This window comes from Mixophyes fleayi, chromosome 8 (genome assembly GCF_038048845.1).
Source record: "Mixophyes fleayi isolate aMixFle1 chromosome 8, aMixFle1.hap1, whole genome shotgun sequence".
NCBI lineage: Eukaryota > Metazoa > Chordata > Amphibia > Anura > Limnodynastidae > Mixophyes > Mixophyes fleayi.
This window is the reverse complement of record NC_134409.1, coordinates 23239680-23255543: the sequence shown is the minus strand read 5'-3', so window position 1 is coordinate 23255543 and position 15864 is coordinate 23239680. Positions and strand designations below refer to the sequence as shown.

Below are 15864 nucleotides of genomic sequence, written 5' to 3'. Positions count from 1 at the left end.
CAACTCTCACTGAAAGTCAGGGAGACTCCCGAAATTTGGGTCAGTCTCCAGGGCTCCCGCAAGAGCTGGCATTTCTCCCGCATCCTGGAATTCCCCTGTTAAATGACGCAATTCACAGAGAATCGCGTCATTTTGGCCTTGCCCCCCTTGACAAAACATCAATTTACTCGTGGGGGCGGGGCCAAAATGACGCCATTCGAGGAGACCCACCTCCTCCCGCCCATTAGTCACTCCCCTCTCCCAGACGTCGCCTACTAAAAGTAGGCAAGTATGATGTATGTCAAAGGGTCTTGATGAGTCCTTATCACCGATTTTGTTGCTTAAAACTGTGAAAGCAACAACAGCTAATATAGCAAATATAGCAATTTAAAAAATACTAACATTTATGCTCTCATAATAGCTGTATTGCAAAATTTATTTGTGTTTATATGTTTAACAAAAGTGAAAAATCATAAATTGCTACTAAAACACAGTGGGCCCGAGTCATTAAGGAGAGCAAAGCAAATAAAAGGAGTAAGTTTGCACCTTGGCAAAACCATGTTACATTGGAGTGGGTGATAAATTTAAAATGTGGGGACAGATTTATAGTTGGGGTAGGGCTTTAAATTTCAGTGTAATAATAAAGCTATCTAGTATTTGTGTGCTTCATGAAAAGGCAGCCAGTATTTAACTTGTATGCCAAATAATAAACAAATTTGCACCCCTTGCATTGTAACATGGTTTGTCCAGGATGAAATGTACTCCTTTTTTTTGCCTAGCTCTTCTTAATGATTCAGGCCCAGTATGTAGGAGAGACATATATTTATAAGAGTACCAACCGTTCATGTAGTAGCCTGATTGTGCTACCTCTGGCTGATGTAGTTCATGGTAATGGTTGGCATTTTGCCAGCTTCGTATTGGGTGCCCCAACATTTTGATGCCCTTATAGGCAGCCTGCTAAATAAACAAAAGTATATCTTGACTCCGTACAGCTGTTCATCAGGAATAAAGATTGGTGAAACTGAGACACATCAAAGGAATGTGTCAATGGTAAAATGAAATGGGAGCCAAATGTTATGTAGATTACAATAGCCTGTCAAAAATGCTATTTCTGTGAAATAAGATTTGTGGAGAAGCTGACCTTAGCTATTCACTTCCAGTGACTGCTCTCAGTAAATTCTAAAGGAAACACACTAAGCCCACACATCATTTATCCAGTACAGAGATGATCAAAAAGTTCTTTTTTTATTATTAACCATTGTAACAGAGCCATTCAGCAGGTAAACACCTTTTGCTGGAGAGCAAAATGACTGATTTCTATGGAATTAATCAGTAAGTTTTCTTTGGTAAAGTTTCATTGATTTTGTCTCCAGTGAAATTAGTGCTTAAACAGCTGCAGCACACTTACCACAAGGGGGCACTGTAATAACTACAAATGTACACTTAGCATATAAATGTCATAACAAATCCTAAACATAAAAAAGGATCACTACATCTAAAATACAAAAAAGGTAACATATAAAATATCTACTAAATTCATTCACAATATATATGCAAAAGTATCAGGAAATTATCTGAACATAAGATTTGTGAGAAAGAGACTGATTAATTGATTGAGGGTGGAGTTAATTTCCTATGCAAAGCAGATGTCCTATTAGTTATCCCCTTAAAAGACACTGAAGTCACCCTGTTTTAGTAAAAAAAAAAGGCTGATTAAAAAATAAAAGCTTACATTCAGCTATAAAGCACCTGTAAATGTAAGGTCAAGAATCTCAGATTAACATTTGCACTGATTGGATAAATATTAACTATGTGCACCTCCTCTCAAAGAATGTGGCTTCCTGACCACAACATGTTAAAATGAGGCTCTAGGTCCGAGGTTTGAAGACACCAAGTGGTATAAACTGCAGGTTTGAAAAAGTGGCGATGTTGCCTATAGCAACCAATCAGATTCTGGCTATCATTTATTTAGTACATTCTACAAAACAACAGCTAGAATCTGATTGGTTGCTATAGGCAACATTTCCACTTTTTCAAACCGGCAGTTCAGTAAATATACCCCTTAGAGCAGGGTTTCCCAAACCCAGTCCTCAGGGCTCCCCAACAGTGCAGGTTTTCCATATCTCCTTGCTGGAGCACAGGTGTATTCATTACTGACTGACACATTGTAACAGATCCACAGGTGGTCCTAATTATGTCACATGTGATCCGGAAAACCTGCACTGTTGGGGAGCCCCGAGGACAGGATTTGGGAAACCCTGCCTTAGACTCTTCTGGCAAGCTATATGGTATCACTACTGCAAGGACATCCTGGCTGAGGAAACAAGTCCTATTAGCCCCAGCAGGTAAACATGAGTAAGCCTTTTTTACACACACAAAAAACAGTCCCTGTGGAAACACAAAGGAGACCCAATAACTTCTGGCCTGGGCTGCTTTGTACCATGTAAAAAATGACATTTTGTAGAAGGAGTACTTAGGTTCTTGGCATGTCATATTAACATTAAATATTATGTCATTCTGGATATCACTTCATTTTGATCCAATTACTGACATATTAGCAAAGCTACAATCAGAAATTCCTACATCTTTATTACTTAAAGAATTACTGGGACATTGCAATACATTTTCTTACCCACTGGACTCTGAACTGACATACAGATATCAGGGTTATCACACAAGTGGCAATATCATATACTGACTCTGTGGGAGGTATGTAGCTGAAGTATGTTTAAACTGAAGGCAGGTTCTGTTACCTGTATCCCACTGGTACTGCGTACAAAGTTGTCTTTCCTCTTGTGGAAAGTATATGTAAATACACCGAACAATTGGTTTCATTGGTTACCTGGGCAGTGATTGTGTGGGTGCATGAAAGCACATTTTTCCTCAGGCCCGTTTTCCCAACTGTGAATCTGGGCTTGTCAAATTACTTGCTTTACAGGGAACATACAATATGCATCCAAAATAAACATGATTCCTCCGGCAAAGATGGTTGTAGATGCTAAGAAAGGGCAAAATCCTTTATCCAGATTAAGTCCCACCAAATTCATTGTAAAGTTCATTACTTTGCTGTTTCTTCCCAGCTGAGGCCTTTTATTTGCTTCCCCCAGAGAGCTACTTGGTGTTCATTGATGCAACTCAAGGATGGTGTTTATTATTCACATCTAAGTTGGTGTACCTAGAATTGTTGTTGCAAACAGACTGGGGGAAGTATCTGCAAGGATGTCTTCTTATTCTAGTAGTGTACCTTCTTACAGTGTGAGTGTAAGAAATTACTCTGATATTTGCACCTCCAACCACTAGAGGTCCCTGTATTTGTAAACTTGCCCTTAGATTTGCCCTTTTCCAAGATGGCCTTTATGACATCAAAGAAAAACCATCTTGTTACAAACTTTTGCTGCAACAGGCTTAACATCCTTACTGCTCCACAAGCTTGTGTGGTCTGGTTCACATCCTCTCTGGTGCCAGCTGGAGATCTGTATTGCATAGCAATTAACATTTGCTCATCAGGAATTACAGTAAGAGTCATTATTTCACATTTGTGTTCTATTAACCCATTTTCTGCTGCTGACTTTGCTGCTTTGGCAGCTCTGTTATTACCTTTGGAAACCACATTAGTTTTTGTGGTGTGGGCTTGGCATTTCATAATGTCTACAGCTTTTGGTAGCATTAATGCATTCAACAGTTCTTGTACATCCTTAGCTGGTGTAACAGGTGTGCATTTGAACCTTTCTTATTTACCATAAAACCCCAAAATCATGGACTACACCAAACTCGTATAAGAAGTCTATGTATATATTTACAGTTTTGTCTTTAGCCAGTTGGCAAGCTCCAGTGAATGCTATAAGGTTTGCCATCTGTGTGGAGTGTAGAGGATACTTGCCAACTTTTTGGAGTTGGCGTCCAGGGGCCTCCCTGGGGGAGGTGGGCGTGCGGGCGACGGGGCTCTCAAATTGCACAATTTTGGACCCGCCCCCAGTGGCGTAATGGCGTCATTTTACAGCAAGGGGTGGGGCCAAATGCCGAGATTCCCTTGAGAATCGCATCATTTTGGCCCTAATTCTGCCCACTTCATTAGGAAGTGGGCAGATACGGGAGATTGCCACACTCTCCTGGGAGTCCATGAGACCCACCCAAAATGAGGGAGTCTCCCGGACATTCCGGGATAGTTGGCAAGTATGGTGTAGAAGTGGTAATGCCTTAGCATCAACATACAGAGTAATATCAGGGTTATCCAACAGGGTGACAACAAGATTTGGCCTTGAGAAAAAAAATAATTGTCAAACAATTTGTAAACAAACATGATGTATACTACCAACCTCTGAGTGGGGAAACTCTCTTCATCCTCAGGAAGGGGCGGAAATGTAGCAGCATTAAGAACTGCACATCTTTGCAAAATGATGTTATAGGGGACCAGAAAACTGGGTTCTCAATTTGTAAGCCTGGCAGTAGAAATGTGTTGTGTTTGTCTGCTTACAATTGTGAGGTGCTTCTACTGCATATGGAACATACAAAAACAATTGTCCAAGGATAATATCTGCAGAGTTTTCAATTATCAGTGCAGCTGCTGTTACAGCTCTGAGACATACTGGCAGAGCCTGAGCAACAGGATCTAAAAGAGCACTGAAGTATGCTACAGGTCTTTGTTTGTCAAGATGTCTATGTGTAAGAACCCATGTTGCATGTCCTACCTGCTCATGTATGAAAAGGAGAATGGTTTTCCATATGTTGGGATTCCTAGGGGTATATTTGCTAAACGGCGGGTTTGAAAAAGTGGAGATGTTGCCTATAGCAACCAATCAGATTCTGGCTGTAATTTTGTAGAATGTACTAAATAAACTAGAATCTGATTGGTTGCTATAGGCAACATCTCCACTTTTTCAAACCTGCAGTTTAGTAAATATACCCCCTAACGTAGGTGACAGTGCTTGTTTAAGTTTGGCAAAACATTCCTTTGGATATGGTGCTGTGCTCTTTCTGAGGTCACACTTAGTGGCTGCTATTTGAGAAAAAATAGGATTTCACTGTCTGCAGTATTCTGCCATTCCCAGAAATGCTTTCACTTGTGGAACGCTGTACGGCTTTACTCTCTTGAAAGTATTGGTTTATTAGAAAGAAGAAAAGGAGGAATGTGTGGGGGATTGACACTGCAGAATTTTATACAACCTTTTGTCTGTATCTTATATTTTAAATGTATTTTTCCTTTTAAAAGCTTATGTAATCAAATGATTGATAGTATACAAATAACATATTTAGCTATCTCACAGCTGAAGTTCCTAAACGCTATAGATGGAGTCAACTTTAGTTCATACAGGCATGTCACAGCTCAAGCTATTCATTTCATTATAGGGTGTGATAACTCTATATTGGTGCTAACTAATGACTCAGGTGAACTAAACTTTTCAGTAAAGTAGTCTGTCTATTGAATGACAGATCATCATCATCATTTATTTATATAGCGCCAACATATTCCGTAGCGCTTTACAATTGGGGACAAACATAGTAAATTAATAAACAAACTGGGCAAAACAGACAAAGAGGTGAGGAGGTCCTGCTCGCAAGTTTACAATCTATGGGACAATGGGAGTTTGACACATGAGGTTAAGTCTACATTTTGCATTTCGGCCCAGCCAGGCTAAAAAGGTAAAAGTGACTCATAAGCTAAATGATCCTGTCACACAACAATGTTGGTCAGGGGGTAGTTGTCTTGTGTGAAATTGTGTAACGGGTGGTAATAGGATAAGGTAGTGAGGTTAAGAGGGTGGTTGAGGAATATTATAAGCTTGTCTGAAGAGGTGGGTTTTCAGAGAACGCTTGAAAGTTTGTAGACCAGAGGAGAGTCTTATTGTGCGAGGGAGAGAATTCCATTGAGTGGGTGCAGCCCGAAAAAAGTCCTGTAACCGTGAATGGGAGGATGTAATGAGGGTGGATGAGAGACGCAGATCTTGTGCAGAACGGAGTTGCCGAGTTGGGAGATATTTTGAGACAAGAGAGGATATGTATGTTGGTGCAGCTTTGTTGATGGCCTTGTAGGTTAGTAAAAGTATTTTATATTGGATTCTGTAGAAAGCAGGCAGCCAGTGTAGAGACTGACAGAGTGATTCAACAGAGGAATAACAATTTGCAACGAAAATCAATCTTGCCGCAGCGTGCAAAATATATTATAGGGGTTTGAGTCTGTTTTGGGGAAGACCAGTAAGGAGGGAATTGCAATAGTCAATGCGGGAGATGATAAGTGCATGAATTAAGGTTTTAGCAGTGTCTTGCGTGATAACTGGCTACTCGTATATGAGGCTAGCTACTAGAAGTAGGGGCATCACTCCTGAAATGGTGTGTTCTCTTCTGTGCTCGCATTAATAAACAGACCCTTCAGGGTAATGTAAGTGATGCCTTTGTGCAGTTGATTATTTTTTTGTGCATACTTATGGAATGTTTTGGGGAAGAACCTGAGTGTTAAGTGTCGATGTGCTCTGTGTCTGAGATAATTATTACACTTCTTCAGGCATCCAAATTTGGAATTCATCATCATGACCATCTTCTGAAAGGTCAAACTTTTGGCCCATAGCTACTCATGGGCTCTATATCACGCTGTAAAGGGTCTTAAAGAACACCAGTCAACTTTGTGAAAAAGACATTGAAGAGGTTTCCCTGTAGCGTTTCATCACTTCCTAACCAGAACCACTGAGAGACTTTACTGAAGTATCCTTCTCAGGCTTCAGCTTAATCCAGTGCCAGCAGCATTTAATTCCATTATATAAATCATTTTTCATCAGATGAGAATAGTTATCTAAAGAATTATGTATCAATCACTCAGTTTTCATTGTGCTGGAGGGAGAATTATTGTCAATTTTCACCGCACTTAAATGAGTTCTTCTATAAAGATGATATTTCCACACTATGTAAGACCATAGTGACAGAGGAGTTCATAAAATTAAAACACATAAGAGTCTATTTAACAAGTGGTGAAGAGGCCAAAATGCTGGCAAAAGGCTCTCTCGACACTTTTTTACATTTATCAAAGGGTTAACGCTGGAGAAATCATAGATTTAACATAATTACCAGCACATACTGCTGTCTCCATAGACATCAATGAGGACAGCAGCATTAGGTAATTTATTAAACTTGGCGCTATCGGTCAATTTCAGTGGGATAGAGCCGAAGCCTATCTAGGTTTGCTGAATCCCTCTTGGAAGAAAGCTCTGAACGCATGCGCATAGCACTTTCTCCATGCAGTGTTAGGCTACCGGTGAACAGAAAGGAGTCTTCGTTTAGGAGGGGGTTTAATGCCGGCCAATCAGAGCAACCCCGAAATTGTAAATTGCTGTGGTGCTTCGTTATATATTGAGGGTTACCGCGCTGGGGTTATAAATAGACCCCCAAAGCCTTTGCTTTATAGATCTATGCATAAAGAACTTTGAGGCTTACCTTTTTTTTTGAGTAAAGCACATGCACCAATGATGACCTTGCCTCACCAAATTGGCCCCTGGTGTTGTTGCTTCAGCAAATGTCACCTTTTTTTTCTGCTGAGATGTCGAGTTTGGGCAGAATAACCAAGAAGGAGTAACATTAACACTGTCTAGCAGATAACACACACTAGGAGATTTCCTAGCAGCAGGGTTTCAGGCTCTCTGATGTGCGGTTTGTAAACTGAGCAATTTGCGAAAGGGCAAACCAAACATCAAAATATGTGGTTTTAAACAATAAGGTTTAAAACCTCCATCTCATTATTTATACATTGTATCAAGTGATGGGAACCGCATAGCAAACTGCAGCATTTTAGTAAAAAAAAAAAGATGTGGTTTAGTCTAGCTAGCTTAAACTGCATGTTGTATGAGCTATCTTGCATGACAGACTGGTATAAAAATATATTATAGAAATAAAGTAAGAAACTCTCCCTTGCACTTTGTACAAGCCCAACCTACTCAACATTGGGCCTGGTCTTTTGGGGGGAAGAGGGGGCGAAAAAACAATCAGACTCCACACCTAGAGAGTACTGGGCCTATGCCAAGGGATCCCTACTAGTACCACTGGCCAGGGGATATTAGCACCATGCTCTCAAAATACAGTGTACGCTAGTGACAGTATCTAATTCACACTAGGTACTTCTCGGGGGCGGTCCATTCAGTACATATAGTCTTTTTTCCCATAGATTACATTGTATCAAGAAAAGAAGAATATTTTAGGTAAGTATTTAGTAGGGACAAAACATTTACTTAAGTTGGCAATATTAATTTTTTTTTTATATACAAGGGGATAGTAAATCACCCCCCCACCACTACAGTGTTTTGGGGACACATCAATAGAAAAAAGGGAGAGGCCAGGTCTACTATGACAGATGTATTTAATTTATGACAACTCCTATAAAACACAACCAGACCTGTTTTAGAGGCAGATAAATTTGCCGGCCTCCTGTCTACATCGCAACCAGACAACAAAAAACGAATGAGCCTGCAAATAAGGTATGGCGGTCTAATATATGATTGTCTTTGGTATAAGATGTAAATCATGTAAAGAATATGAGTCCGATGAAGAGATCTAGTATTTAATCATTCTAGAAGTTAGCTGGAATATAAACAACTGTTGCTGAATAGCTATTTTTATAATTCTGGACAACATAAGTAGGTGCCATGAAACAATATTTATGAAATCCACACCACAAATCAGTGATTAGCATATGTCGATTTAAATGTCTGTTTTGATGGTCCAAGCACGACAGCCACTTGAATGAGGCTTCTTCACTGATAATTGCTGTGACACTGTCACCTTCTTATTGTGGAGTGGCTCTCATTTAGGAGACAGGCAGGGCGGCAGCAACCTATTTTGCAATGTTAAATATCCCCAGTTTGCCTGACCTTGTATGCGCAGCTGAATAACTGATGTCTGCCTCATGCAAACAGGCAGGAGGTTGATTAGCAGAAAAGCGATCATTAGATGTGTGCGTGCATAGAGACAATCCGATGGTACAAGAACTCACAAAGGAATATCAAGGCTGTATGGTTAATGTTTACATTCCATTTACCGTCAAACCAACAATATGAACAATGATAGAAAGTGGCGATGACTGGGGAGCTCTAAATTCTTTCTGTTGTTTCAGCTAACAAGGGCATAATGCAGAGTTCGGGTTGCATTTGAAGCGGATTTCTCATAAACATGAAATGTGATTCTGTTTTATTCCATGTTCCCTCTCACCTTGGTCTTAAATAAAAAGGACTATAAATAAACCCATTTTCCTTGGACTACAGAAGCATTTATCAGAAACAAACTACAAAAATATACCAAGAAAAGTGAAGTGAAACAATTGAAGACACATATTGAAGTAAACAGGAGCCACTTGCAGTCAGAATGATGCAGCTGATATGACGTTTCTGTGAAACAAAGGAGTAGATTTACTAAAGATTCTAAAAAGGAAAAATGTGGGTGTTGCCCATAGCAACCAATCAGATACTAGCTATCATTTATCTATCCCTCCGAGCCTTCTCTTGCACCCCCCAGCTCCTTCCTGTTTTATAAACCGCCTAATGGTTGACATCTTTTACCTTTACCATGGCTACCTCTACAAAAGTTAACTTACCAACATAAAATATAGACACACAGACTTGTTTTGGGGAAATGAAAGGTCAGAAATTTATTGAAAGAGAAATATGCTGAAAAGAGGTGGCAAATATAAGCAGACCAATCAGCCCCCAGGCCACACCTGTAAATTGTAATCTCTGTCCAAACTTCTTTGGACAAGTCTAGGCGTTAAATGCTAATCTTCCCCATCTGGCACATTAGCTGAGGCCCGCCTGCCTAAGCGGAGCCCCAAAACCCCGAAGGGTTATTCTGACCAATTGCCCAATCCCTTTTGGGGAGAGTGCTTACCATGCCTTGAATGTAACCAAATTGGCCGCTGATTGGGCTGCTTACCGCCACTACTAAACCTTTATTTATGAAAATCATTCAACTGACAAGACAAAAATACACACTCTTAGGGCTAGATTTACTAAAACTAAGGGTTTGAAAAGGTGATGATGTTGCCTATAGCAACCAATCAGATTCTAGCTTTCATTTATTTAGTACTTTCTACAAAATGACAGCTAGAATCTGATTGGTTGCTATAGGCAACATTCCCACTTTTTCAAACCCGCAGCTTAGTAAATCTAGCCCTAAGACTAAAAATAGGGATTGGATGGGTGGGGAAACTTCACAGATGGCAAGAGGAAGTTAACTGCTCTTCCCATACGTTATAAGCCTTCCTGAAATATAAGCCTTCCGTTTACATCCCTTCTGATTGGCTGATTCACTTCCCACTACATCCAGCTAACTTAACTCTTCCTATAGCTATACTTTTCATCTACATGCACCTTCAGCGTTTATACACTTCGGGCTAATTCCAGCCCTCTGTTATTCTTGTCAGATTTGTTTGTTATAGCTTGAAGCACTTGTTTAAAATTCCTGCTGAGATGTTATTACAGATGGGTGTCTCTTTCTTTAATTAAATGTATTGTGTTAATTAAACAATACATTATTACCCTTGTGATTCCTGAAGTGTCAGGTTGCCTATCACTGATCTAGTACATTTTAGAATGTGTCACCAAGCACATGCTCCGTTGTCACGGGCAAAAACCTCTCCTTTCCCATTTTAGAAGCTTTAATAAATCTACCCACAAATGTTGTGTATAGTAGATGAATGAAGAACTGATTAATTTCAGATATATTTTTAGCAGATAAACAATATTATGCAATGCTGCAAAATATAATCTATCTATATATCTATTACTCCAGAATAGTTAACATTTTTTTTAACTTAATAACCTTTCCCAAATACTGAACAAAGTTCAACCTAAAGACATAAAAAATGGTAAGAGAGAAAAAGGCACATGTTTATTAAAAGCAATCCCTATGTATGTGGTGGTAGGACTGATTGTCAATCGACTAGATATGTGGCAGATTTGACCACTCATTTTATGTACTGTGATGCAGTTAATGAGGTAATTTGCTGCGTTGTGTTAGAAATGCAATTTCTTGAAAATGTAAGGTTGTCCTTCTGAACCTTTGCATTTGTAATGTACTACTGCTTTGTATTTGAAATGCAGCTGCTTACAATAACGTTTTTTTTTAATTCTTCTTAAGTAGGCAGTGCCAATTTTATCTTAAATGCTCTATAAATAATGGGTACAGAGTTTATTGCAGATATAGCTATACAGAACAATAACCGTATGCTATGCTGTAAAATGAATCTCAATCAGACTCGCCCATTGTAAAATATTGGGAGGTTAGAGGCTCAACTGACATTTAAAAAAAAAAATTGGGAGAAATATAACATGAAATGGTTAAAAGACATCTATATACTTAAATAAATAACTATTTAGGTATAGTCTAAGTGTAATGAATGCTTCAATTAAACTGCGCAGCTAGTGATCTAGGATGGACCCTGGTGGGTACGGTTTTTCAATGGTGAAAATTCCGACAGCGAGGAGACCTACAAATTGCGACTTGTGTTAATGTTACTTTAAAGCGGTAATGTCGGGACCCCACAGGTTAACTGTTTAAACACTTAACCCGACATTACCGCTTTAAATTATCATTAATACAAGTCGCAATGACATCAAAGAGTAGTGACGAAGAGGTCTTCATTCGGAAGATGTTGCGTTCAGCATGCTGGTGCATCGGAGATGTGAAGCGTCAGTTTTCAGGTAAGTCTATTTAGAGTGAAATCGTTTTTTTTCCTAAATTCGGTTTTTATTTGTAGGTCTACTCGCTGTCGGAATTGTGGTAATCGTTTTAACGCTGGTGACTGTGTGAGGTTTAAAAGTGAATGTTACGCACCAACAAAAAGGTATATCCCGGACAGTTACAACTGAAGTCAAGATGATATTAATTGTAATAGTCCACACTGTAGTTAGTGTTAGGAAATCTGGATCACTTCCCTCAATAAGATATACTAGATAATGCAGAAAGAGGTGCCTACGGTTAATGCCCAGGGACTGTTGGCAATTGTGGTCAGGTCAAAAGCTAAAGGTACGCCAAGTAGTCAGGAAAATATCAATGACTCTAGTTAGAACTCGCTTCCCTAACTCACTGGTTATTGCAGGCAAGGTAACTTTGTTCAGCAAACACATCCCCCATTTAAAAGGTGCATCTCATAGGATGGCCTAAGGTAGCCACACTTGTGGACATACATATTTAGAAAGTTATAAATGAAGGAGGCATATCAGCAATATGTAACTCCAAGCCTTCAAAATGGTAATGCATCCCCTAGTAATTGCTCAGTAAGATTAATTTTTACTAGGTTAGGCCAAAGCAGAGGATGGAGAGACAGCTGTCTACACTAAGTTTAGATTTGCATTGCACTCCTCCAAACTGCTCCTTCCTTCACAATCATGGCTGCCTTTTATACTAGATATCGGCACACCTACTGGCTCACAACGGATGGAGCTGCTAATGGGTGAAAGTTCAGTGCAAGACAGGATTTCTGTAATGTTTACTGTACTCCATTAAATGCAGGTGAGCATGGGTGGGTTAGGGAGGAGAGGAAACACAGGGAGAATGTAAATAACCACTAGCCAGGCAATAAAGACTGTACATTACACTGACTACATGGTAATGAGCACTGTACATTACACTGACCACATGGTAATAAGCACTGTACATTACACTGACCACAAGGCAATGAGCACTGTACATTACACTGGCCACATGGTAATGAGCACTGTACATTACACTGACCACAAGGCAATGAGGACTGTACATTACACTGACCACAAGGTAATGAGCACTGTACATTACACTGACCACAAGGTAATGAGCACTGTACATTACAGTGACCACATGGCAATGAGCACTGTACATTACAGTGACCACATGGCAATGAGCACTGTACATTACACTGACCACAAGGCAATGAGGACTGTACATTACACTGACCACAAGGCAATGAGGACTGTACATTACACTGACCACAAGGTAATGAGCACTGTACATTACAGTGACCACATGGCAATGAGCACTGTACATTACAGTGACCACATGGCAATGAGCACTGTACATTACACTGACCACAAGGCAATGAGGACTGTACATTACACTGACCACAAGGCAATGAGCACTGTACATTACACTGACCACAAGGCAATGAGGACTGTACATTACAATGACCACAAGGCAATGAGCACTGTACATTACACTGACCACAAGGCAATGAGGACTGTACATTACAATGACCACAAGGCAATGAGCACTGTACATTACAATGACCACAAGGCAATGAGCACTGTACATTACACTGACCACAAGGCAATGAGCACTGTACATTACACTGACCACAAGGCAATGAGCACTGTACATTACACTGACCACAAGGCAATGAGCACTGTACATTACACTGACCACAAGGCAATGAGCACTGTACATTACACTGACCACAAGGCAATGAACACTGTACATTAAACTGCATTATACTGGCCACCAAGGAATAGGTGTTGCAAACTTGCCATCAAAGATCAAGTTCTAGGTACTACCCTGGGCACCAGGGTCTGGGCTTCTTATAATCCAAGCTGCTGATATTTAACTTTGGCCCCGGTGCAGAAGTTTTTTAGGCCCCCTTCTTTCTGCAGGGATGGGTTGCTATATGCAGCTTGGGGGTGTGACTCTCTGGACCAATAGGAATCCAAAATTCCTTCTATCTTTCCACGTAGTCAACTACCCCCCCTGATTTTTTTAATCCTGATCTGCACAGGGTGAATGGGGCTGGAGCCATTGTATACTGTGCCTGCAATCTGCCTCCAGCCTTGGGGGCCAGCAGCAGTGGCAGATTTTATTTTACTGCCCACAGTAGTAAGTGCAACTGCTCTGGCCAGAGTATATCTGTCACTACTGCAGACCCCAGGCAAGATCAGGCCTAGGCAAAAGTACCTCTCCTCTCAGCGACTCTGCTTATAATGCAATGGGTCTGGGATTTGATACAATGGCCACCAGTAAATAAACTCTATGTTTAACACTGGCAACTAGAAAATGAGTTTTTTATCATACAATGGTCATCAGGGACATCAGGGACTGTATACTGACCACCATTGACTGGACTCTATACAGTATACTGGCCACCAGGGAAAGTGCTGAATATAACAGACCACCAGGTAATGGGCTCTATATTGTACACTGACCACCAGTGTCTATATTGTACACTAGAGTTACTGTCTTGTGGAGTCCATGAGCAACATTTTATTTGACCTTATGAAAAAGTCTCCAATCATCATCATCATTTATTTATATAGCACCACTAATTATGCAGCGCTGTACAGAGAACTCATTCACATCAGTCCCTGCTCCATTGGAGCTTACAGTCTAAATTCCCTAACATATATACACACACACACACACACAGAGATACTAGGGTAAATTTTGATAGCAGACAATTAACCTACCAGTATGTTTTTGGAGTGTGGGAGGAAACCAGAGCACCCAGAGTAAACCCACGCAAACACGTGGAGAACATACAGACTCCACACAGATAAGGCCATGGTCGGGAATCGAACTCATGACCCCAGTGCTATGAGGCAGAAGTGCTAACCACTTAGCCACCGTGTTGCTCATATGGACAGATGAAAATTTACAGATATAAAATAAGTTTCCCAATGTGCATCTTGCACACATGTGTTTTCTTAATGTTTAAACATACAGTATATATTGTTGAAAAAATCCTTCTCATACAGGGTGTGATACTGGCCTGTTTGCTGCTTCTAGTTGATAACGAGCAGTAGTTTGCTTGTCTGTATCTTGTGTGTTGCGCATTAATTCCCAAATCTCATTTGTGTTTCTCAGTACTGCAGTATTGTTTGTGTGTTCCGCATCAAGGGTTTTCAGGGAGAGCTTTGGGATTTTATATTTATCTATACAGTGGTCGAAGTGGAAATTTAAAGTAGCGATATGGATAATGTAAGTGAGTGGAATATGATTGTTTTACAATTAAAGCAGTAGCAGAAGTGGTGGTATGTCATACCGCCATGTACCAGCCCACTTTGACCACAAATTGCGTCGGGTGAGTCCCTAGGTGTCCCATGGTTGCTATTGCTTGGGAGGATATGCCGTTAAAAGCTGTTTGCAGGTAAGTTCAACCCAGATGAAGAGCATAGCAATTGATTATTATAGGACTGGCCAGAAAGGGAAGACTTTGGGAGGAGTTGGTCAGCTTAACATATATTGCAATGTGGAACCTAACATTCCTAGTTTTTAATATAGAAAAGTAGTTAGAACAGCATTAATTGTGTACTTGGTGAGGCCAGAGTATCAATGGTTTTTTTGTTTATACATTGTGGGTAACCCTCTCTTGCACCCCAGTTTGTACATTTGTGTGTGTGTATATATATATATATATATATATATATATATATATATATTTGTTACACGGGCACCCTTCTGGTGATGCACACATGAAAAACTTCTTGCTTTTATACTTTGCTTTATTGTCAGGATGACAAAGTAATCAACAACATAAAGCTCCACACAGTTTCTTGTGACCCTAAAGGTACATAGACAGAGACCAACTCCCTAGACACCAGCCACTGTATGGCATTGGTCACACTGTAAAAAGAAAAAGACAAGTTTACACTCCTCCCACAGTCCTAACTTGATGGACAGATGACACTCCTACTTAGCCTTTAAAAAGGAGTTCTCTGCAGGTGTTCTGTTTAGTTACTCTCATTACAGACACACCCTGTCAGATTGCTGTTAGCTGTGGTAAAAGATTCTTCTGAACCTCTACAAAACATATAAGTTAAATTAGACTTTTATTTTGACACACATATGTCCTCCACTTGTATCTCTTTAACCTAGGTGCACTACTGTACAAATGTGTAACTCCGTTTGCAGCATTGCTCTGCAGACTATCAGCCAAATACCTAATTCCTCTCT

At 40.1% G+C, this 15864-nt stretch overlaps 1 long non-coding RNA gene across 2 annotated transcripts in view; it reads left to right on the top strand.

The window, feature by feature from the left end:
• Window positions 1-3388: 3388 nt before the first annotated feature.
• LOC142100026 (uncharacterized) overlaps window positions 3389-15864 on the top strand; it is a 48917-nt gene continuing 36441 nt past the window's right edge. For both annotated transcript variants that reach the window (XR_012678661.1, XR_012678660.1), the window contains exon 1: window positions 3389-3494. This is a non-coding gene — a long non-coding RNA (uncharacterized LOC142100026). The remainder of the gene's footprint in view (window positions 3495-15864) is intronic.